Source organism: Anser brachyrhynchus, assembly GCF_964034855.1.
Source record: "Anser brachyrhynchus genome assembly, chromosome: 3".
NCBI classification, from domain to species: Eukaryota; Metazoa; Chordata; class Aves; order Anseriformes; family Anatidae; genus Anser; species Anser brachyrhynchus.
In genome coordinates, this window is record NC_137696.1 from 88,143,796 (window position 1) to 88,168,108 (window position 24,313).

Consider the following 24,313-nt stretch of genomic DNA (forward strand, 5'->3'; position numbering starts at 1 on the left):
TCTGGGAATCACTCAGCTACCTCCAGGTTATGTATTTCATAGTCCCACAGTTACATGCACAGTAAATGGCCTCCGCACTGCTCGTTAGCTTGGGTCCGCATAAGGCAAGTGCTGGGTTTGTGCTTGCTCACCACCTGCCCCTGCCCAGAGATCAGGGCTCCTTCCTTCCCCTCGGTGCTCTTTGTATAAGCCAGTGATTAGGAGGCACATAATTCTACAGACCACAGCTGCCTTCTTCCCCAGTTGAAAAAAGAATCAGAAATAATTGAGCAAAATCTAAGTCATTAAAGTGTAATGGACTTAGCAGTGCTTAAAATCTAGGGAGGCAAAGAACTTGGATTCATAAATGTACTCAGCTTATGAGGGAAAACAAGATGCCTATAACTTGTCAAAATCTGTGGTTATTTAAGCAATAGCAATGTCATGAATTTAATTGTAGGGATGACTATCCACTTGATACCCAATTATCATCTAGTATTACTTAGAAACCCTTTGCGCATCTGTTACTTCTACGTGTGAGCTTTCAAAAACTCCATGGCAGCAAACATGAAGACTCCCATTGTATCCTTACCTCTGTTGGAGTAAATCAAGTTTAAGTCTGTTGAAATTGAGGGATTTAGACTGATATAAAATTGATTTGAGTACAGAATCAGGCTCCAAGCTTAGTGCTATGAAAACATAACTAAGAAGTGTAAATCATTGAAACTGAAAGCAAATGTGTGTTTTCAATAGTAAGGGACAAATGTTGCAAAAGCACACAGTTGCAAGTATGCAGTCCTAATTAAGCTGTTAAATTTACATGGAAGATGTGTTGATTTGTTCCTTTCAGGGGAGTTAGGTTGCATGGTCTCCAATAATAAGAATACACACAGTTAAAATAATAAATTAGTAAAGATCAGTGTCATGAGTATTTTATTTATTAAGGTAATTAAAAAAATCTATTCTTCCATGTTTGGTACTGTTTGTTTACCTCTCACATTATATTCACAGCTTAATGAAAATCACCTAACCAGATTTATTTCCTGAATGCCATGTGTAAGTACAAGTGACACAAGGTTGGGATAATACAGGTGTTAATTCAAAGTAGTTAAAAACATATCTTCTGCCTGCAGTGTCCACTTTTTCACCTATATACACTTGATGCTGTTCTGTTACAGTGGTGTCAATTCTTCTGCATCTTTGGTGTGCTCTGCAAAATTGGTAACCCAATGTGTGATAGATATCAGAGGATATGCAGCTGAAATCTTATTATTCTTCCCTGTATTTGGAGATGTCTCATTTTGAGATTTGATTAATGTCTCCTGCCTTTCTTTTCTCATTTTTTTTTTCTGTCCCTCCTTGTTTCTTACCTGTCCCTTCCTCCTATTTTGTCCCGATGCTCTGTGGGTGTTTTACTTATGTGAAATTTAACCTTAAAATCTCTGGTTTTTTTTTTTTTCTTTTTTTTTCCCCTGCCTGATTTCATATGGTGGAGGTAAAACTGGAAAATGTAGATCTGTAGCTTTAGGTGTATGTCTGAGTTGGATGAAGTTTCTCTTAGTTTTCTTGTTGAAAAAATGAGCTGTGTTTTCTTGAGACTGCCTCATACTTCCTATGGTAAGTGTTTGCTGTTGGGACGTGGGGAATGTTGGTGGTTTTGAACAATTGACCAGGGGTCAGATATTTGTATGGTGCCGTGATCCCCCCAGCCTGGAAATCTTTCTAGCCATGATTTCTCTCAGGGCAGCCTGGGAAAAGGGGAGATCTGGGGAAAGTCAGTCATTAGGAGGTTAATATCTTTATCAAGGTGCCACTGGGTTGACGTGGAAATATAGTTATCTATGGCCTTCAGAAAGTCCTTAAATCTCATGTCCTGCTGAGGCAAATGACTCCTGGTAATAATTCTGTTTTCCATTATGAATTGAGGAGGCAGTTTGCTTGTACATGTCATTGCTTGGATATCTGAAGATGGAGGTTGGTTATTTGTTACTGTGGGTTGTGATTTCTCATGAAGACATAATTTTCTGGCTTCAGTAACGTCCTTGAAATCATTCAGATTCTTCTGGGATTCCAAAAGCAGTTGATATGTAGGCTTACATGGTGTACTTTCACTTGATGACTTAGGAGGTCCAAGGTGAACCAACTCTCTGTCTGCAAACTTGGAAACTAGGTAGAATATAGAATGTCAGACCGGCTTCTGCTGCAATGAAGAAAAATAACATGTTAATATCAAAACAGCTTCATCCCATAATAAAAAGTCAGTGTGATTGTAAACAGAGCACTTGAAAAGGCATAAGTAAGAATGGGTCTTGACATAAGATGTGATTTTGCATTGAGGATTTAAAGTAAATGTTGATCTGGAGGTAGGCAACCAGCATTTTTTTGGATGAGGTGAATGGTCTCAAATGAACGTCTCAGCATAAAGCTGGCTGGCTTAAGTGGCTATTATTCATTTATGCTTCTGAGGCTATTTATCACATTAATTTAACCATGTCACATGAGTGAATAGATGTGGGCATGCAATAACTGAAGCAGAAATAGATCTAAATTCAGATCTGGAGTTTGATTATACAGCATCATGCATTGTGTACGTTTTTAGAGACTATGGAAAATGGTGCCATGGATGTGAGTGCATCCCCTTCTTGAGGGTAGAAAATGTATGACTCATGCCACGTTCACATTCAGCCTGGGAATTTAAAGCACTTCCTTTCTTTACTCATAAATGTCTATTCTTGGAAGCACCTTAGCAATACTAGCTACTAACTTTAATGACTTGCAATTATTCGTGATCAGTACCTGCACAATATAAACTGGATCAGGTGTTTGCCTGCTATTTTTTCACCTAATCAACATGAAATTAATCACCAAAATTGGGGCTGGGAAACAGTTGATCAAAATAACTTGCCATTCCAAAGCAAAGTGAAATAATATTTCTGTAGCATTTTAAGGAACAATGTTCCCTTTTTTGCCCTGACAGATATCCTAGAACCTCTTCAGACTAAGACAACAAGACTATATTGCAGAGCAGTATCTTCTGGCAAGTTTTCTTGGTTTTCCAATGTAATTGCAATCTCATCTTCTTGAGTAGCATCTGGCACTGACAGGGTTAGTATAGAAGGAAAAGCCTTATTGTCATAATTTCTGAGATTTTCCAGGGTGTCCATTTCAGCCTTTTGGGAAATCAGGATTTTTGACTCCTTATTCAAGTGTTTATCAGGATTAATACTGTGTTTTTCTATGACATTTTCCCTCTGCAAAATTTTCAAATACCATTCAATTAGTATGGGACAAAAAGCACCCTGAACTTCAAAGGAAATCACGGTATAACATGTGCAATGGGAAATCTTGCTTTCACACAAGCCTTATTTCTACACACCATCTTTTTCTCAGAGCAGACCCCGTGTCAGAGGTTCTTTAAGCTGAGCTGCTTGTGGAGTGGCATATTCTTCCTCCTACCATACAGGTCATAGGAAGCAAGTCTTCATGGAAATCTGCCGGAGACTGGAATACCATCTTTGGAGAGTTCATAGCATCTCCTTTGAGGCTTATGGCTCACCAAGTCTGCAAACAGATGTCTAAGGTTGACCTGGGTACCACAGAGCCTGTGCTGCAGAGCACAAATATTACAGGATGCTGTGAGCTATCCCTCAATCCAGGAGGAAGGTTATTGTGGGACTGTCGCTGTCTGCTATGAGGGGAGGCAGTCAGCATGGTGCTGGACTGGTTCCAGAAAGGTTTTGCAGTGGAACTGCACCAAGAGGACCTCCATGGACAACCTGGCTAAAACAGTACTGCAGTTTTTCCCCACTAAATGCAGAGAATTCACACATATAACGATGTAGTTTATGCATTTGCTGGCCCATGACAAAGGCACACTCCCCAAGTACCTGGGAGAGACCCATTTGGTGGGAGACCTCCTGTCTGTTGGCAGCATCTATATTTCACACCTTCAAAGTGCTACACCCTTTTGTCTGCTCTGTGGCTGCTGGTACAGATGTGGCTTTACAGGATAACCTATTACTTGCTGACCAGATAAATATAACTTACAAGATCCTGGAGCAAGAATGACGCTGCAGTGCTGCAATGTGGTGACAGGACTGTGCTGTCTTGCATGAACATGGGCTCCAGGACTTCCTCCTGCTGCAGTGCCATCAGACTTCCCCCCGCATGCAGCTGGGGGTATTCTCATCTGCAGGACACTTGTCTGTCCCACGATCCAAGTTTTCAGAGTCCCATCTCCCCACTGTGGTAACCCCGCAAGGCTGAGTTTCAAGGATCAAAACTTTCTGCAATAAATCTCTTGCTACACAAGGTCCCGTGTGAGCTATCTGCACCATGTGCTGCTTCTGCCAAGACCCTCTTCCCTTAGGGCTGGAACTCCCGAAAATGAAATTTCTGAAATGCACTGATTGTCCACATGGATGTTCTAGTACCAAGCTTATTTTGTATATTCTCTGTAGCATCTGTCAGACCCTCCCTGTTATATAGCTGATGCTTCAAGGATTGTCAGTAGTCAGTTTTGATCTTTTCACTGGCATCCGCACCTAATACAATCTTCTTGCTTCCAGAATCAGAAAAATGTACAGCAAAGTTCTCCCTGTGTGAAAGATACCTTTTTAATATAATGTGCCATTGTAAAAAGTGGGTGTAATTTGTGAAGAAAAGGCACTTTTTAAAGCTTGCATGTATATAGTGAGTTAGCAAAAATGTTTGGAAAAATTTGAAGGGCCCCAAACCTCAAGCTTGTGGGGTTACTCCATCCTTCCTACATATTTGTAGCATCCAATCACAATTAAGGAAATTATTTTAAAAGTATTTATAAAAAGAAACACAATATGTTTAAGTTGACAACATATTGCTAAAACCACACTAGATCAGTAGGGAATTTGAGATGTCATAAGCATTTTAGGCTATGCAATCAAATAGTCTCCCAGGATTTTACACACTGCTAGTTAAGAAAACAAATTTTCATCTTACATTTTGCAAGCTGTCACCTTATATACAGTATATCAGAAAACTTGCCATGACTGCTTTTACTGCCAGACCTCTTAAGAGCTAATTGGTTAAGCACCTGGGCAGGAAGCTTTTTGGCAGAAATGCTATTTTCTGCAAGGACTAGCTATAAAGTTCTGGATGGCAAATTGTAATCATTAAGGCTCCCTCTTCTGCAACAGAACACATAAAATGTAAATACATTGCTTGGAGAAATTACGATGCATAAAAGGACAGGCTGTGTTTTAAGTTTATCCAATGACTTATGGCCCAAATTTGAACATGGAAAGGATCTTATGCCTTTTTCAGGGTCAAGCTTTCAGCAGGCTTCTCTAATTGCACCCAGGAAAATGAGAATCCCATCTGTTTGCATCTACCCAAACTATTATTTGCATGCACAAATGCTAACTTGTGTATGCAAGGAGGAGTTGCAAATACAATGACTCGTACTGTTTTTTTCAAACACAGGTCCTGTAGTACATGAAAAATAATTTCCATGGGCTTTTTTCCAGTTACAGATTGAAAGTGCTGCTGAAAATTTGTCCCCAGGAAATTGTACGTTTTGCTGGTATTGTGTTAGAAATCACAGCCTAGCCTGCTGCCTGGAATGAGTTGAATGCAGCGGTTTGTGAATACGTGTTTGAATTCCAAACATGTTTTGCTCTGATTGTATTGGTAGGGCTTTTTATTACTTGTTATTCATGAGCGCTGTCATGAATGCAAATACTTTTTCGTTTGTGTTGATATTTGATATGTTTGTTTCTTTTGGGGCAGAATTTTCAGAAGAGGTGGATGCCAACTTTCTCTGCAATTTGCTGAGGGGAGGGAAACTTTTAGTTTGCTCGCATTCTTCTGAAAATGTTAGCTCTCTGTGAACATCTCTTTTCATCGGCAGACAAGAACACACAACATCCTTTACAGAAATTTTTTAAATGACTGGCAGTTTGTTTTCAGACCACTTTGTTTTACCTGTGAATTTGTTAGTTATTACTTGTTTCACTCAGATTTAAATTGGCATGCATTTAGATGCAAAAGATAATGTTTATGCTTTAATTTTATGCACACAAGCTGTCTTGCTGAGCTTGGTCAGAGTTAAAGCAGATGCACACATTTGCAAGATCTGGGAAGCTGGAACAATGTTATGTGATTTAATGACGGCTCACACATTGCTAGTAATAAATAGCGAATAGTTGGCACTATCCAGAAAAGAGAGAACATCGATCTATGCATTTTGAAATATCCTTGGCATAATTTACAGTACAAGTATCAAGTACCCATGCTGTTGTAATTAAGCTCCAGTAACATTAACAGGGTATCAACAAGAAGACGAAGAACAAGTGGGAAACTCCCCCCTTGCCCTCTGTTGACAAACCTCACACTTCTCCCTCTGTTTGAAACCACGGCTGAGAGGTCGGAGGCAAGCACAGCAGCCTGCCAAAGAGGTGGTTGCATTTGGCCTCGCTCAGACCAAAGCAGTGAATCCTCCCCGGGGCCGATACCCTGCCAGCTGCCCCCTGCCAGGGCTGTGCCAGCGCAGCGGGGGCTGGCTCGGGGCACCCGGGGGCTGCTCTGGGCTCTGCCTCTGCCCCCAAATGCCATGCCACCCGTGCGAGCTCTGCCCTCGCAGCCAGGGGATGCATTCCTCTCTTTTCCCTACATACTCCATGTATGCTTTGGGCTAAGTTTTGCCTTTGTGTAAGCATATGTGCGAAGTAGCTTTTGCTGAAGATAGGTCCAGAGAATACCGGAAAAATAAGTGTTGAGCAATAAAGCTCCACTTAATTTCTTAGCCAGCCTTCCCCAGTCTTCTCCCATTTTTTTTTTTCCCCAAACCCCAGCCTTTATGGGCAATAGGAATATTATTGGAGAAACCGACAAGGGGGTGGCAGCACTGGTAGTATCATTTAAAAAAGCTCTTTGGGCAAATTGACTACACAAGTTAATTGTGTGTAAGGCTTGCATGAAAAGCAAACAACAGGTGATCATTGTTGACTATGAATATTTGCAGAGCTTGACTACCAGCAAGGGAGAAATACTAATTTTCGTAATACAGAAGAATGTAAGTGGGATTAGAAGGATGAAAGTAAGAAACAAACAATGTGGAGTGAATATCTGGGGGAAAAAATAACTATGAGTTTTACAAAAACTTTTTGATAACAATTATCTCTAAATGGTACTAGTAACAGGCTTTGAGTTTCTGAGCTTAAACGTAGCATTTACAAACTCAGTGATAATAAAAAACAGGAAACAAACATTTAATGGCAGAAAGTTGGTCTCTTCTAATTTTCATGATTCTTCTGTAAAAGATATTAGAAGACATTATTTACGATAGAGTGCAATCTGCCAAATTTCTGCATCTAGGTCATGCCTGTATTCCAGGGTCTCAGCAAAACCATCCCTCTAAAACTGAGTCATTTCCCTGCTAAGCCATCAAAGAGAGACTCTGTCTGCCTAAAGGCCAATTTCAGAAGTCCCCATAAGATGGAACCCAGAGTGTGTAACTGGTTCACATGGCAGACACATCCCTGTTAGGGTTTGAATGGTAACACGATGTTGGGCTGGTGACTTGGGTAGGTAATTTCAGGTCAATACTAGCTGGGATTTTGACTGTTGACTGGAAAAATGTAAACAGAGAGAGAGAAAACACAAGTCCTGCCTTTTTAAAATTTCCCCTCTTTTCACCCTTGCTCTACCAAATGCTGCCGCTTGCCCCAAAGACTCCAACTCCAAGGGCTGTAAATCGGCTTGATATCCAGAGATTCAAGAAAGCTTGTCAACAACCTTCGCAATACTGCTCTTTTTGAGTGACCTGTGATTTAGCGTACCCAATTTAAAACTGTAATATGAAAAAAGTCACATATGTGAAGAGGAACCTCCTCCCCCTCTGCATGCACACACTCCCCAACTCATATTTTTGAGTTACGGCTCTGCCTGCAAACACTGCGCAGGCTGCTGCGACCTTGGGGCTGTGTGCTGGGATGGAGATCTGGATCTGCTCAAGCTCATCTGAATAATTTCTGGAGGAGTCAACTGGACCTTCTCAAAATACAGCTTCTCCGGGGTGAAGGCTTTGAATGGGAGGCTAATCGCTGATGTGTGTTGTTTTGTAGCTGAAACTTTTCCCATTGCACTTGTGTGTTAGAAGCTGGAATTTGGCTTCCTGTCTGCCGAGTTTCTGCCTGAAGCAAAATTTTTATGACTGAGCTGTGAACCCCTGAGTGGAGACGGTTGTAAAAGAAAAGCTTACAGCCTTTTTAACTAATTGTGGCCTTACCGGCGATTACCGTAAGTTTTTCAATTTATTTTTTAAAAAATTTGTTCCCTCTGATCTCACTCCATGTTCCTGAATGTGTTGGAGCTGGTGGTGTCTGAGTGTAAGAAGGTAAAGCGGTAAAAATGCCAAAAAGATACCAGGAAAAAAAAAAACGAAAAAAAAAAGAAAAAAAAAGTTACAACTCACAGTTCCCCACTCACCTCCCCAGACTTTGGATCAGGCCCTCACAAACCAGTCTGAAAGGGCAGGGATGGCAAGGTCATTGAGATGCTAATGCTCCTTTTCCCAAAGGAAAAATAATCTTTTATATAAAGCAAGAATAATTCTCAATCCCATTGCTACCAGCAGCCCATTTTTTAATATTCATTATTCATTAAAAATATATATATATATTTGTCTCTGGAAAAAATCTCTCAAAATAATTACCTCTGAGAATGTCAGAATGCAGGTTTCCACGGACTGCACCCAGACCTGCAATTTCTTTACTGTTTTGGGTAAGTGTTGTCTTCATTCCACAGACTGCCACCCTTTCATTTTGCTGCAAGTCTGTAGTGATGCTCCTAATAAGAGGAATCCAGGGAGGAAGGTATGTGTTGTGATTGTGATATCTTACCTCAGTTCTTTTCTGTTCTTTCTGGTGCCTGAGCAGTTTCATCATCATTAAGCAATAGGAAGCCATGGCAGAAGAGGGTGTGTTATTTATTAAAATGTTGATAACTTCTGAAAGACTGAATTCCATCATTTCTGTCATATAATTTAAAACAACAGGCTTCAGTTCATTGAGGCAAAGTCTGAAACATTAGGGAAAAGGACTTAAGGTGATGCATCCAGGCACAATGTCAGGATTTACAGCAAGTAGGCAATGCACTCCTTATGATGTAGCTGGAGGAGGCTGGGAAGATTATACAGGCAAACTGTGACATGCTGTTGCACAAAAATATTCTGGCTACACTAACCTCACTGGTGGGCTAAGGCTTTGTTACTGCATTATTAAATATCTGATTGTTGATATAATTCATTACTCCAAAAGGACACCCACCAGGATTAAACTTAAAAAATGGAAAACAGCATTTTCTATTTTTAAGCAAGTGTGAGCATTTGGGTTCTCAGTACAGTATTCTCGAATGGATTAATGGTGAGAGATAGCATGTGCAGGTTACTAAGAAGACAGGTAGAGCTCCAAAAGCAGGAAAATCTCAAAGGACAAAACAACAAGAACAAGATGACAATACCTAAGCCTAAGAAAAGTGCAGGATGATTTTTGGTTTTATAGAAATGAGATTGTGAAATTAAACTGGTTATGTTATAATGATAAATATTTTACTCACAGGCTCTGTGGGCAGTAAAGTCCACTAGAGGCATTTTAGAAATGGTGTGTTCTACAGCTGCCAAGACATTTCTTTAGACTTGTCCAACTTTTGTGTTAATGGGCACAGACACATCTGAGCAGTTGGAGGATAAAGGTAGGAACAGTGGGCAATTCTCTGAGAAATGAACAACACTGCAGATAGATTTCCAATAGCCCTGGCTGTGCCTGATGGTAGATCACAGGAATTGTGGTAGGAAAACCTGCTGTGCTTCTTGTAGACACCATTGCAGACAGTGAAGATTTCAAGCTTTTATAAAAATCTTAAACAATACAGAGGCTTGCTAAGAAAAAATGGAGACTAGTTAACACCAGTTACAAAGATGGATGAGAATCAAAATCATCAGAATGAGAAGAACTTCAGTGTAAAATAAAAATGACATTCCCTCAGTTGGGAACGTGAGACCTTGCTTTGCAGGAAAGGATTGAAAGCAAACTCTAGAAATCAGTGGCACCAGTGATGCATGTCAAGAGCAAAATTATTGATACCATAGATATAAGCAGTTCCATGAGGTTGTTTCCTTTTGTATGAAATTCATCTACGGTTAGAAAAGTTACTGTACCTTCTGAAATAAAATTCGGTCATTTTGGAACAGCCCGGAGCTGGTAACAAATATCTCAAAACAACCAAAACCAAACCAAACCAAACCAAACCCCAACCCTGCTATACCCAAACACGAAATTCCAACCCCTCAAGTTTTTTTTACCTGTTCTCATTGGTAGCAGTTTCACTACTCGCTATTTTGCTGGCAAAGCCTTCATTCAACCATTTGTCTTTCATTGTTTCTTTGACTTTTAGTAGAGTCAGGCTCAAGTAAGGACTGCATGAAGTGTACAGCTCCTGTTCAGTATTTGGATGAAACGGCATGATTTTAGTAATCTCTGATTATTTGGGCAGATCAAAATTTTCCTTCTTCTTCAGAAATGTAGCACTTTCCGTGCCTCTCCACATGGTAAGAACGTAAGCTAAAATCCCCTCTCAAGGACTACCTCCTAAATAAAACAGCTCCACTTCTCCTCTGCGACTGCTGTGGGCCCCTGTGGTGCCCCTGTGCCCTCAGGGACACCTGGGCAGCTTGGGTAGCATGAGCCAGACCATGCCAGGAAGCACGCTATGGACCAATGGATGCTGCTATGGACATAGAGCTCAAACTTGCTTCCAAATTTGCTTCATTTACCCCGGTGAATGCAGCCTCTGGCATCAATCACAATCACAGCATTGTGCCCACTCAGTGTTTGGTCAAGGCTGCGGGAGGGGGCACATGCCCTGTGCCAGCTGACTGCCCCGGATCTACCTCACTTGCACAAAGAAGCTAATCACATTGACAAAACTGTACCAAGGGAGGGAGATGCACCCCGGTGCCAGATGACATAGTGCACTTGGGCTTCCTGGAGCTGGGACAGCAAGCTCAAACATTCCCATATGTCGGCCTCTCAGTTCCAGTACTGCATAAAGTCCTTTTTTTTTTTTTTTTTTTTTTTACTTCTTGGGAAAACTGAATTCTTCCATATTCCTTGGGGATGCTTTGAAATGAGCAAAATGGCAAGTGAGCATTAAACTGGGGGAGTAATTCTCCTTTCACTTGCAATCTCCTTCGGAAGGACTTAGATCAAAAATATGCAAAGCTTGTGTACTACTGCTCTCTCACTAAGTTCCCAGTGGGCAAGGGAACAATGGAGTTATCCACAATCTTCCACTAACTGTGTGGGCTTTGTAGAAAAGCAGAGATAATGCATTTATTAGTAGAAGCTATAACAATAGCATAAATAAGAAAAATCAGAAATATTATAATTGCATCTATGGAGAGCTTGTAGAAAAATGGAGCTGCTATCTGGTAGCCAATCTCCAAAGAAAGATAAATGAGAAATTAACGTACAAATGGTCTGGACAGCTATGGTAGATATCCTCATACCATTTACTCGGGGAGAAAAACAAATTATATCATCACTTTATCTTAATATCTTAATATTGTGACTGAGGACTAGATCCAGCTAGCTTGGTCTGGAACTGTCTGCTGCTTCCTAGTGATTAGCTGCAGGCAGCCACTGCAGCTCATCTCAATGCCTCCACTGATCCTTGCTTAACGCCAGAGCAAAGCTGCTCAGAACGATGGGGAGATCTGAACTTCGGCTGGTCAGCAGCTGGGAGAAACAGGGCTCATTCTCTCTGCCTCCTGGCTTCATCAGTGAAGCTGCAGAATTTGAAAGGGCTGTGAGAAGATGCCAAATCCTGCCTGTGACAGTTGGCAGAGACGATGCTAGTTGAGGTGTAGAGGAGGAAATAGGGACTAAACTCAGAGGTGTATTGGAAATTTGAGCTTTGTAAAAGTAAATTTGGAAATTTGAGCTTTGTAAAAGTAAATTTTTGAATGCATGTACACCAACATTGTTTCTGGGTTTTAGAGCCATGGGCTCTAATGCAGGCTGGAGCTTCTGAGAACTGCCTCTGCCAGTTGTCCTAGAAGACTCCATAGGCTGTACCTCATTAAAGACTGTCAGTAAAATTCAGTGAAAAATGCATTTCAGTTTTGTCTTTTTTTTTTTTTCCAATGAAAAATATGAATAATCTCTTCACGAAAAGAAAAACACCCTCCTCTTTCTTTAATTACCTAGGTGTTTTGGGTTGTTTGTAGGCAAAAGATAAGTTCTTCAGGAGAAACGATCTAAGGTTTTTATAAATGAAATTTGGGAAAGACAAGAAAGAAGGCCTGGCTATAACCTGCATATGGCGCACTGAAACTAAGGGTGTTCTTATTTACTGCAAAACTGCTCTGCTTGTGTAAAAGTAATGTACATTTTACTCCACCTGTATATAAGGACCAAGCACAGTGGTCTTCTGAAAAGAGACAAGTGTCATCTTCTTATTGGCCTGTGAGACAAAGAGATCTTGCCTAAAACACAGAATTTATTTCTAAATTGAAACAAACAAACTTGAAAAGGTACCTATTAACCACCAGTGAGAAAGTTTTTGTTATTAAATTCATTTTATTTCATGGATTAGACCTTATATACATTAGTATTCTTTATAAAAATTGGAGTGCATTACCGGGGGAGATATCTGATGGAATAGGGCGGATTTCTCCAATTACCATCTTTTGATGTAGTTGCTTGATATTAAAAGGCTCCACTGTGAAAGGTAATGTGCCAGTTAGCATAGCAAACATGCTAACACCTCTGTCAAAGAAAAAGACAAATATCAGCGCTCTGTATAATGCTAATAAATATCTTGAAAAACATCCAACAAATCTCTGAGTCAGGTTTTAGAGATTTGCCTTCAGTATCAAGAATGAGGTTACAAATTATCCCTAAACAGCAGTTTACATTGAGTAGATGTTATGCTTTTTCTTTTGTGTAAATGCCATTTTATTGAGAAAAGAATGCTCTGGGAAGTGTGCATAAAAAAGGCTGTACAGTGAGTGACTGGAAAGCCTGCAGTGTTGAAAGTGGAAACCTGCTGTTTATTTTTAAAATAAACTCATTGGAGTGCTAGTGTAGGGTACCCAGCCCATCAGAATAAAGTATTTCAGTTTGGAGGCTGAATGACAACACAGAGCTGCGACTGATCTGGTAGATCCTGTTCCAAATAGTAATTCAGTTCTCTGTGCTTTGCTCAGATTGCTAAATTAGGTGTGACTTACGCCTAGAAGGCATTCGTTTGGTAACAGCTTGCTGTTGGCTGGAGACCTAAAGCTTTAACTCTATCGAAATAGTAAGTTTGCTAGCAGTGATGAGCAAGCTTTATGAAGGTTTGCCATTCAGGATAAGTACCAGCATTGGGAAAGCCAGCTGGGATGTTTCGAGGCTGTAGCTTGGGTGCTTTCCCTGGACACTCCATGGTGCTTCCTTCTCCCAGCTGAGCCGCACCACTGCAGCAGCACTGCTCCTCACAGTCCCTTGTCACATCTCTGCTGAACTCAGCTGAGATGCTCATTTTAGGAAATCAGGCAATTCCAGTGTGATTGATCTGGTTCAGATGCTAGTGCAGATGATGACGGTGTTATTTGTGAAACCAAGATCTGCATGTGGAGCGCTTGCAACCACAGCCTTTTTAAAATATCTTCAAAGAGCTGAAAAATGTGAAGAGATGATGTCACTGTTAAAATAAACTATGTGATAAAGGTGGCACTTTTTTCTAATTGTTGAGCTGGATTGCATTTGAACCAGCAATCTATGGATAAATGGATCTATGCTTTTTATTACCAGGACTAGACTAGGACTTACCTTGCCTCACTTTAAGCAGCTAAAACCTAGGCATCAATCATTATCAATGGAAAGAGATGGGCCTCCCCAAGAGAGTCATCACAGCTATGTTATACAGCTATTTTATGCTACAGTTAAGCATCTTAGGAGATGAGCTTCTTGCACTGACAATAGCAAGACTGCCTGGTATAACCCGGATGCCTGGTTATTGGATTGCCAGAACTAGGTGACATCATTCTCTTCTCACTTTACCAAACCTTCCTATAAATCTAGTCTTTCAATGCATTTTTTTTTCCAAAACTTTTTTGATGAATCCTCTGAGTAAAGAAGTACTGAGATACAAAGGAAACTTATTGCAGTGAAACAACACCTATATGCTAATTGATTGAATAGCAAGGATTAGAGTTCTATAATGCATAATATTGTGTAGGATAAATGTAGCTGAAGTTAAAGTGAGAGGCCCTGGTGAGTGGGAGCAGCATGCAGTACAAATGGATCTGTAATGTCATTACAAGATTAAATACATTTCTCTTTTCAATGCATCAAACACTATCATGCAGTTTAACTTGCCGGTGATGTTATACACAATTGGTGCATTACACTGGCAGTAGTTCATTTCATCAGCCTACTGGATGGGGAAATCTCCATGGCAGAGGAATTTGGGGAATGGATGAAGCTGCTGTCCTAAAGTCTCTTTCAAAATCTTACACGCAAAAAGTAGCTAGTTAAGAGTAATGCATGAAGTAGCTGGCATCTGATGGTATGTTAAACTCGAAAGTATTAGCTGTAACAGGCTGCTTCTCCTCTATCCCACTGATCTCTGTGTATTTGTTTGAATACAGCAGCTGCTTTCTTAACTCAGCTGGTGCACAACAGCTAAGCACTCTGCAGTCCTCCTAAGAATCTTTAAAATCTTACGCACGACAGTCATCAATAGGCAAAACAGGTGTTGCTGTTTACTGTTGTCTCATAGGAGCCTCAGCTGTATTGCAGTTGAATTTGGTTGGTTTTCTGAACGTGCTTCTGCCAGAATATAGCTGCCTTCTTCCCCATGTTACCACTCCTTGTCAGCCTTGCTGCATAATGCTAGTATTTCTCCACTACACTGGAATCTTTTGATGGCAGAGTCCAGTCGATCTGAAATCCTTTACTTATTTTGTGACAAGTCACAAGAAATATAAAGTAAATTATCTAATTAATATTTTAGTTCATCAGAATTCCTTTTTCCGTGATGAGAATGTGAACAATTCAGGTTAAATTGTGAATAGGTTTTATACCTAAGTCTCAGAATGTGTCTGTGTTAATACCAAGGGCCTTGTACAAATTTTATGTAGCCCTTGACCTATTATGCGATGTATATCAACAGAGTGTGAGCTCGATAGGTGGTTCTAAGGTTACTGCTTTGCCTTCATTCAGCCAACTGAAATGTGAAATAAGTATAATCCTATTTAAGTGCTGACAGCATCCTCTAGACCTAATTTGTCTGGGTTATGTCTAGGTAAATTCAGAGTAGCACTTCTGAAATCCAGACATACTGAAGTAGTTCAGTAGAATTTGTCCTTCATCCTTAACATTGTGTACTGTTCATATCCTGTAAATTTAGAGTAAGCTGAGGTGTAAGAATCATAGCTAGGTCAAAACCCAAATATATATTTTATCTGTCAGAAGTAGGTCTTGAAAAGAATAATGTACATTATTTTGTTATGTATGCATACTCTTATAAAGTTGATTGAGAGACGTAGTCTCTTAATGCAGATAGTTTGAATCACTCTCTGGGTGATGTAATTCCTCTCTCTCTTTTGAGCATATAGGGATGGAAAGCTTCTACTTTAGACATCCGAGTTAGATGCCTATATGTAGCTACCAGCACCACTGTAGATCAAGCTAAAACCCTTTGCTGTCTCTGGATACATGGTTTAGTAAGGACTGCTGAGAACACCTGAAGGAAATTTATATACTTGTAGCTGGGCAATGGTGTGGACATCCCGCTTCAGAGGAGTTCTGTACATCCAGCTCTCTTTTTCCTCCCAGCAGGTGTCCAAAAAAAGGTGGTTTGGGTTTGGATCAAGTGCAGCGTTTTGTGTTGAACAGCAGCAGAACATTAAGATCCGCTGTATCAGTGCAATTGTGGGGGGGGATGGGAGGAGGCACTTCTAAGCCAAAAAGCACAATTACTCTTACATGCCTTGTGAGCTGTCTGAAATCCACTGGCTTTTATCACTGGCTTCAGTAGCACCCTGAATTTTACCCTACCACTTGTTAGTTAAGATACTGAAGGAATCAAGGTTGCAGTTGTGGGAGTGGGGTGGGAGTTGTGGGGTGGGAGGAATCTGGATGAAGGTGCATTTGATCAGCTGCAGGATTTTTTAATCTTAATGCTTTCCATGAAGATTTGGCTTAGTCTATATTACTCATATGTACCTTCTTTGCCCTGAATCATATCTGCTAGAAATGGGCCTGGTGTGCCAGAATGGCAGGAGGGTGAGGGATTCTTCTGAGGGGTTGGTACGTGCAAATTCTTTCTGTTGTTTCAGAGCAGGCTCCCAGAGCCTACCTTCTGCCAGCTTCCCTTGACACAGGGTTACTCTAGAACAACATGTGTTGCTCATTCTTTTTTTTTTTTCTAGTGTTTTGCAATGGACACACATTTCAAAATACATTTGTCACGCTCTTACATTATTTTTCCTGGCAATCCTTCTCTGATGTTTCTCTGCTTTCTCTGCATTGATGCCCCATAGCAGAGTGCCACCAACCCATTTATAGCAGAGTTTTGTCTAAACCATTCAGTGCTGAGAGTGTTTAGATAAGTGTTCTTTTAGATCTACTTACATGGACCAGATGTCCACCTTTGGGTCATATTTCCTGTGAGGAAGGAGTTCTGGGGCAGCGTAAGCTGGGCTCCCACACTGGGTATGTAGCAGCTCCTGGAAGAGACCCTCAAACTTCACCGTATTGTTCAGTCCAAAATCTGATGGTCACAAAAACAAAGGTGAAGAGGTCTGTTCCCAAGATACTCTACCAATTGTCCAAAGACAGGAGAAAGATAAAGAACCAATACATGTGGTGAGTCCATGCTACTTCCCTAGTAGGCCTAACATGGTGGTCGATGGCATGCCTGAAGCAGCGCGGTTGAGGGACTGGGCCGAGTGGAGACTCTCCTGCTGTGTGACCACCTCAGGAGACAGCCAGGGGTTTTCATCAAGAGGCGTGGGGCCTGGTGGTCACTGCTGGTGGCCCAAACAAATCCCTATGACTTGCCTAGAGGAGGAGGAGGAGGAGAAGGAGAGCTCCTATGATCATTTACAAGAAGGAGGCTAACAGAGTAACCGTCCCCTCAGGCGTCATCTCCTCTTGGCTGTATTTACTGACCAAAGCTGCCCAGCCAGCATTAGCATTTGGCCACATCTCAGCTGGGGGTGCCCGTCTGGGTTCAAATAAATGTGCCATGGAGGAGTAGAGGAGAAACAGACGAGTTACCCAGCCGTGGGGCTGTACTCCTGCTTTGGTTGGGTTTGGTTCTAACTCTTCTGGCTTGCCTCAGTTGACTACATGCTAGTACAAGAGCTCAGCCCCACAGCTGCGTGTGCATGGCTGAAAGAGTTACAGCATACATCTCAGTGTCTGTGCTTTGAGCCTGTTGTAAACGTGGGGTAAAATGTGCTGGCGTAAGCCTTTTTCTCTGTATGTGTGCATGTGTGCAAGGGGAGGGAGGAGAAAGGTGTGATTGTACAGGGCTAGCTGGCTGTCAGCCTGGGGTGAAGAGCTGGTTCCTTTTTTCTCAGAGGTGTTAAGCTTTTAAAAGTTTGGGAAACACTGGGTTAAACATGTGGCGTCTCTAAAAGTGAGCTTCCCTTGTGGGGATTTTTCCGTGTGGTTTCTATAGAATAAAATTAATGTTTCTCTGAGCTGTGTTAACTGCCTGGTGCAAATTCCCTCATTTTTATAAATGTTTGCTTCAGAACCCTAGCAAAGTTTCTTTTAGTGACCAAATGATGAGGTTTCTAGTTGGAGTAATGACTTGACAGAAGCTAATGCACCCATACCTGCATTTCACCCCAAAAGATTTATTTCTTTGTCTACAAATCACTTCTGCTAGGAACAGCTTTCTACACATAAAAGCTGTAATTGTTTCTTGCTTCTCAGCAATACACCAGGGAAAATGCTAGACAAAATTGTTTGCCTTGCTCTCCTAAAAATATGTTTTAATTAAAACTCAAATAAACAAGCTGTGAAGTTATACTTCGTAATTCTTATTAAAATTATTATTAAAAGCTAAACTAGATTCGTTGAATAATCATAGGTTCAATCATACCAGCATGCTGTTTAAATAGTAACTGCATTGTCACTGAAAGTCACCAAAAATATAAAGTTGAAAAGACAGGTAATGTGCACCTTCCAACACTTTTGATGTTGTTGTTCTCATCAAGAAGAAAATTTTCAATTTTAAGGTCCCTGAAATGAAGACAGAAAGCAAACTTTAAGATGTCTGATGTCCCAGCTAACCATTTGCAGATATTTTTTAGCAGAGCTTAATTGAAATAATAACAATAGTTCTGCACAATTGTAACAAGATCCTGAAGTTTTCAGTTGGGAGAATGGAAACTTTCCGTATTTAATGGAGTATTTTATGAGTATTTTAAAATAGATTGTTCCTTTTAGAAATCATCCATTCTGCTGGTGTATTATTTTGGAAAAGAAATAGTATTTATTTCTTTGTTTGAGTGAAAAAGGAAGTTGCAACGTGCTTGGACCTGGAGTGTTTTTGTCTTCGCTTGAGGCTCTGAGCGCTGTTGAGTATTTCTGCTTTCCTGTGGAGTAAATTGTGTCTGTGGGATTTGAAAGACAAGGGGGGAGCTGGGAAGCGAGACTTGCCTTGCCCATGGAGGTGAGCCTGAGCTGGGGCAGGGGCAGATGCCCTGAAGGTGGAGCCATCCCTGCAGTGAAGTCCATGTAGCCAGGACCAGCCACCCTGCTGAAGGAGGACATAACTCAGAGCTGCAGGAAAAATGCTCCTCGCTGGCTCAGTGGCTTACTTGCTTATTGTGGGAACATTTATAACCTCACAAATTAAAACCAAAAGCCAGAACATTGCTCCGCTGTGGGGAGTGCCCAAAGTGGCAGCTGAAATGTTTCACAGTGCAGGGGAATCCTCCGCCAGTGTAGCCTGGGTGCTGGGAGCCGGTCCGGCAGCCTGCGATGCTTTGCTGGCTCCCATCGTGGCCCCCCTGTGCCACTGGGGTTGGCACAGCCAGGGGCAACGGGGAGGTTTCCCTCGGCTCTGCGGGGGCACAGAGGGGAGAGAGCAAATTTGAGAAGTGGCTCTGGGTATGTGGAAGCAAAGACCTGGGAACGCAGATGAGGAGAAACCAGGAGGAAGTATGGGAGGAAGGATAGGAGCACAGAGTGAGACTTGGGAGGGCCAGCACCATGCAGCTGCCCCAGGCTGAGAGCAGGATGGGGATGGCTTGAATGATGTTTTTTTAATAGCTTTTCATTTGAATAGATTGTGTTCTGGGCTGGCAAATCAGCCAGCACCCAAAAGCTCCAAGGTAGATTGAAGATAACTTTATGCATAGCCTACCCCTGTGACTGAACCCTGTGCAATAAACTTGGTGGTTTAAAACCAGCTGGGCTTCAGGACACTGCAAATCTGACATTTCTATCAAATCGAATGCCCCATGTGCCATCTGATGACTTTCACTACTCTACAACTAAATAATGTTACTTTGGATCCCCATATCTGCTGGTCTATAGACAGAGCCGAGTGTTCAGTGAATAAAAACATACACTTTCTTGCCTGATAAACCTGATAGAGAGCTATTAACATTTACAAGGTGTCTGAAGTTATCTTGCATCAAAAATACATCTTGCTCTTTTTTTTTTTTTTCCAAAGGAGAACCTTCCCAGAAATGGTGCAACTTTAAGCAACATCATGCAACTTTTCTCATTCCCATGGGGACTTCAGAGAGAGTGCTTAGAGTTCAGCCTGTGATGTCTTTCCAGATCTTTGGTCCAGTTGTGATTCAAAAGGATATAAGCGGGTTTTATATGGGAGAGGGGAAATTTTCCAGGAAAAATATCCAGGAAAAATTAGGAATTGTACACAGAGGCAAGTTGCTGACACTTAGCAAGCACCAGCTGTAGGAGTTGGTAGCTGACTGTGTGCATGCGCTAGCCCAATCCAGTTGCAAGGTAATGTGATTTACCTTATATGCCTTTATTTGAGGCTTTTAGACTAAGATACATTACCTCACGGCTTGGGCATCTCTAGAGCAGGCACAGAGATAGTTAGCAGAGCTCAGCTGGTGAGTGCGAGCTCGTGAAGCTGCTCAGCCTGGTCTTGTGCCTGAGCCCTTTTGTATCTGGGACAGCAAAATGCTGTGTGCAGGGTGAATGGGCAAGTGGGACCGTGCTCCGTCTCGTTGCTCATTTTGGCAACTCTGGCATATAAATCTACTGTGCTCTTACGTGAATGAGAAAGGTGTTACCTTTGCTTTGAAAAGTAGGCTTAGCTTTAATTTAAGCCATAAGCGTTTGTTGGATCAGTGCTGATTTTAGTGCTGAATAGGAAAAGTAAAGCTCAGGGAAAAAATTAGCTGTCAAAACATGGCACAAGGTTTCTGATGAGCAATATTAATTTGGACTAAAAATAGTTAAGAAACTGGCTAGCTTTTCATAAAGTATCTTATTAAGACAACGGAAGATACTATTTTTAAAAGGTATATCCCAGGGTTATAAAGCAGAAATGTCCATATGAGCAAAAGTGTATTAAACTAGCCAATTCCTAAGCTCACTTAGGAATGAGATCTTGCAGTCACAAGCATCTCCTTTCTAACAAAATAAAGAGGCTCCTAGCACTGGCAGACAATTCACCATCTCATGAAGGTGTGAGCATGATGCCTGGTTTTACCAGCACCTCCCAGCAGAGCCCTGACACCCCCAGGGTGCTGGAGCAGCAGCCACTCCCAACAGACAGCTGGGGATCCCTCCCTTCCTTTGGTGAAAGTAATGCAAGGAGCTGAGCTCTACTGAGCGTTTAGATGAGAAAATCAGACTGACTTTGTGAGGTAACTTTCCTATTCCTGTGCTCATCTTTCTGGAAACATTGATGCCTTCTTTTCAGAAGAGGATACACCCACAATTATCCTCATCAGTGTAACCTTCGTGGCGAGTCGCTACAAATCACGGCAATTAGAGCTGAGTGGTGAAGCCCTTCCAGATCCACAGGATGCGCTGAGGATGGCAGGCCATCCCTGCAGTGGGACAAATTCCTGTTGATGCTTCATGCCCATGGTCCTGTTGCTTGGCTCCCTCCCAGTCTGCTTCTGGCATGGGATAAAGGCCAGCACTCTGACCCCCAAAGCTAGCAGTGGGTCATGAGCTGAGGAACCCATCCCCACCAGCTAGCAAGGCAGCTGGGCACCTGCGGGACCATGCAACTTCATAAACCCTATGACAAAGTGCTTGAGAGACAGGGATTTCCTTTGCTTAGGGGGTTTGATAGTAAAAGAAGTATCCCGAGGAGCACTTTGCACCACCTAGCACCTGACTGCTCTCAGGGTGTGCAGCATATTTCTTCTCTCGCAAATCTTGCCCAGCAAAACAATAACAACAGTTCAAGAGAGAAGCAGGGCAAGAAGTCAGGCTACTCCCCCTGCTCACTGGGAAGAGTTGTTTCTAAGCAAAGAGAAAGGAAGAGGCTTGTGAAATTCATGAGGAGTGTTGTCATGGGAAGAACTTAGATGTTATGTTCATGGGCACTGAAGAAATGCTGTAAAATAGATTATCTAGGGAACCAGCAAGGCAGAGATGTCATCCTGGACTAAATGGGTGAAGCCCCTGGGGTTTCTTTTCTGGTGTTTTTTTTTTTTTTTTTTTTTTTGTATGTTTAAATTATCTAGGTCAGATAATGACTATTTCTTTCTTGTCCATTCATTATTAATTAAAAAATCCTTATTAATCCTTATTAATCCACTTGCAAATGCTGAGCCATCACATTCACAGCTTATTTGTTTCATGGTTGCTGTAACAATGCAGTCAACTGGATTACTTGTTAGGTCCTGGGGGTTTTCTTGATGAGTGCATTTATCATCTAAAATGAAGGATCTAGTTGACTTTGAATTATTATATAAAAAAGAAAAATGGTGGGAAAAAAATGCTGCTTGCCTATTTTGCTTAAAATGGAAGTCCTTATTCAGCTGCTTTTGGCATACGCTCTGGGATTCGCAGTGGGGGGAAGAAGATCAGCTCTCCTTGCACGGACTGCTCAGGGTCCTCCAGCAGCAGCTGAAGTCGTGATCTGTCCCCATAATGCAAAAGCCAGCCTGGCAGGTCACCTGATGTGACCCACAGGATGATTTCTTCTTTTTGCAGCTGGTGAACTGTGATTCTTCAATCACAGCTCGCTTGATTGCTGGTCTGTCCTGGGTGATGTGTGGATGTTTCAATATGTTGTGGCTAACCAAGTGAAATCACTATTTATATGCATAGCCACACTGGAATATTTGAATTTGATACAAATTTGTCATCAGCTAATTCTGAGATAATCATAACAAAGTATTAATTTGTCGTGCTCATCAGCTCTTATCCCTGGACTTTGTTACTTTACTCCCCAAGGACTGCATAACAGCTTATCTTCTACCACCACTTCTTATCTTCTCCACCACTGCAGAACAAAATGCTCTATTAAGATGGGCTGAGAGAATGCGGTCTTCTTTGGAAACCCTATTTTTTTTGAGGTAAAATTGAAGAAATTCTCTCTGTGAAGAAGAGCACTCTATATTCTCGTAGGATCATAGATTCATGTATGTTTTTGCATGCTTGCTCTCTTGCATGCTTGCTTTCCTTGCTGTTCTTTGGAAGGGACCAATGTCTTACCTGTGAACAATCCCATGGCAATGCAGGTGCCCGACTGCAGACAGAATCTGTCTGGCGTACCTCCTTACTTCCCTTTCCACCAGCCTCTTTTTGTCCCAAATTCTGTCCAGGAGGTCCCCGCCGTGGCACAGCTCCATCACCATGTAGTAGGAGCTGTCAGTCCCCAGGGTCTCATACAGCTGGACAACATTGGGGTGCTTTATTATCTGGTGTATCCGGGGCTCCTGCTTCATGTTTTTTAAAATGTAGGAAACCTTCTTGGCTTTTCTCTTGTCAATGACTTTTATAGCTACCTAAATTATGGGATATGTGTAAATAAACAGCAAGCTTTGCAACCCTTTCAAAAGGATGGGTGGTAAGCTGGCATGTGGGACAAGCTGATGTTGGCGTGGTGTTGATAATTGCTGTCACCGCAGGACACATTCATAGTGGAAGAAAACTCTTTTATTTCTCTTGAAAGCCAAACCAGAAAGGTTGAGCTCTGTCTTATCTACTCCCTTGATTGCATAAATAGTATATATGTATGTAATTCTCTCAAATGCAAAAAACCTACATACTAACTGCACCTCAACTGTTCCACACTTTTTTTTTTTTTCTTGCATGTTGCCGTCTGACTTGGTGTAAGAGCCATTCACGATATAGTGGGCTGGGATAAGGCCCCTGCAGTTTGAAAAGGCGGTAAAACAATGAAGCTACTGAAGCCATGAGGAAAATAAAAATCAAAAGGCCAGTTTAGGTATGATGGTAATCCACCTTTCCACAGTTACAGTTTGTGGTACATTATGTTAGCCCAACTGAGCTACAGGCAGCAGGTGTTATCTGTGTCCTGTCATGTAAGTGATTGCTGTAGGAGTGGCTGGCTTTTCAGTAAGTGTTGTCCATAGCTTTAAAGGTCAGATACATGGCCCTAATTACTCAGCAAGGATTACTAGGAAGCAGATTTGAAATTGTCCTTGTGCCATATCCTTTTCTCTTTCAGTGGGAGGATATCTTTGTTGCCTATATTGTCTCATAATTGTGAAAACAGTTGCACTCAGTACATGTTTGCACATGTGACTGATTATACATGAGCAATAAACTCTATTTATGAGGTTAATTTATGAGGATAAGGTTCAGAGGATAATAATTCGCTGAGTAGATTGTGGTTTGCAGATTAAATGGTCTGCAATTCTCTGACATAAGCTACTGTGAGGTTACTCGTGATGCCTGGTGTGTGGTACCCTCTCACCAAGAGCCTACCTTCTGCCCCATGGGGATGTGCAGCCCCTCCATCACCTTGGCAAAGGAGCCCTTGTTGATCGTTTTGCCTACTAGGTAAGTCCCAATTTATTTGGTGCGAGGAAAATTCTTCCCAGTCTCTTGGGACATCTTGTTAAAACAAGCAGGTATTTTTATATCCTTGATGTTTTTCTCCCATTCTGGTGCTATCCCATCCAAGTTACCAGTGTCTGTCATTTTGTCTTCCAAGCCTGCTTTCGTTGCTGTGGGCATCCCTGGAGAGCCAGATTTCTGTTGCTACCTTCCAGATGTAGCTTCTCATTCGCAGCAGATCCAGGCATTAAGTCTGCATGTCTTGTGGTGCAAGTGCCATCCCACTGAGCACAAAGCAGCTAGTCCTTTCCCTC

At 41.7% G+C, this 24,313-nt stretch overlaps 1 protein-coding gene and 1 pseudogene across 2 annotated transcripts in view; one reads left to right on the plus strand and one right to left on the minus strand.

Moving 5' to 3' along the window:
• LOC308193089 (uncharacterized protein) overlaps positions 1-24,313 on the plus strand; it is a 75,427-nt gene that overhangs the window by 22,424 nt on the left and 28,690 nt on the right. The gene's annotated exons all lie outside the window — the stretch shown is intronic.
• LOC308192782 (hormonally up-regulated neu tumor-associated kinase homolog A-like) lies at positions 872-24,170 on the minus strand (annotated as a pseudogene). Its single transcript has 9 exons — positions 23,928-24,170; positions 22,689-22,981; positions 18,214-18,263; positions 16,641-16,779; positions 12,658-12,785; positions 10,319-10,452; positions 8,649-9,036; positions 3,011-3,230; positions 872-2,145 (listed from the first exon to the last, which is right to left on the minus strand). The product of its transcript is annotated as a hormonally up-regulated neu tumor-associated kinase homolog A-like (transcript).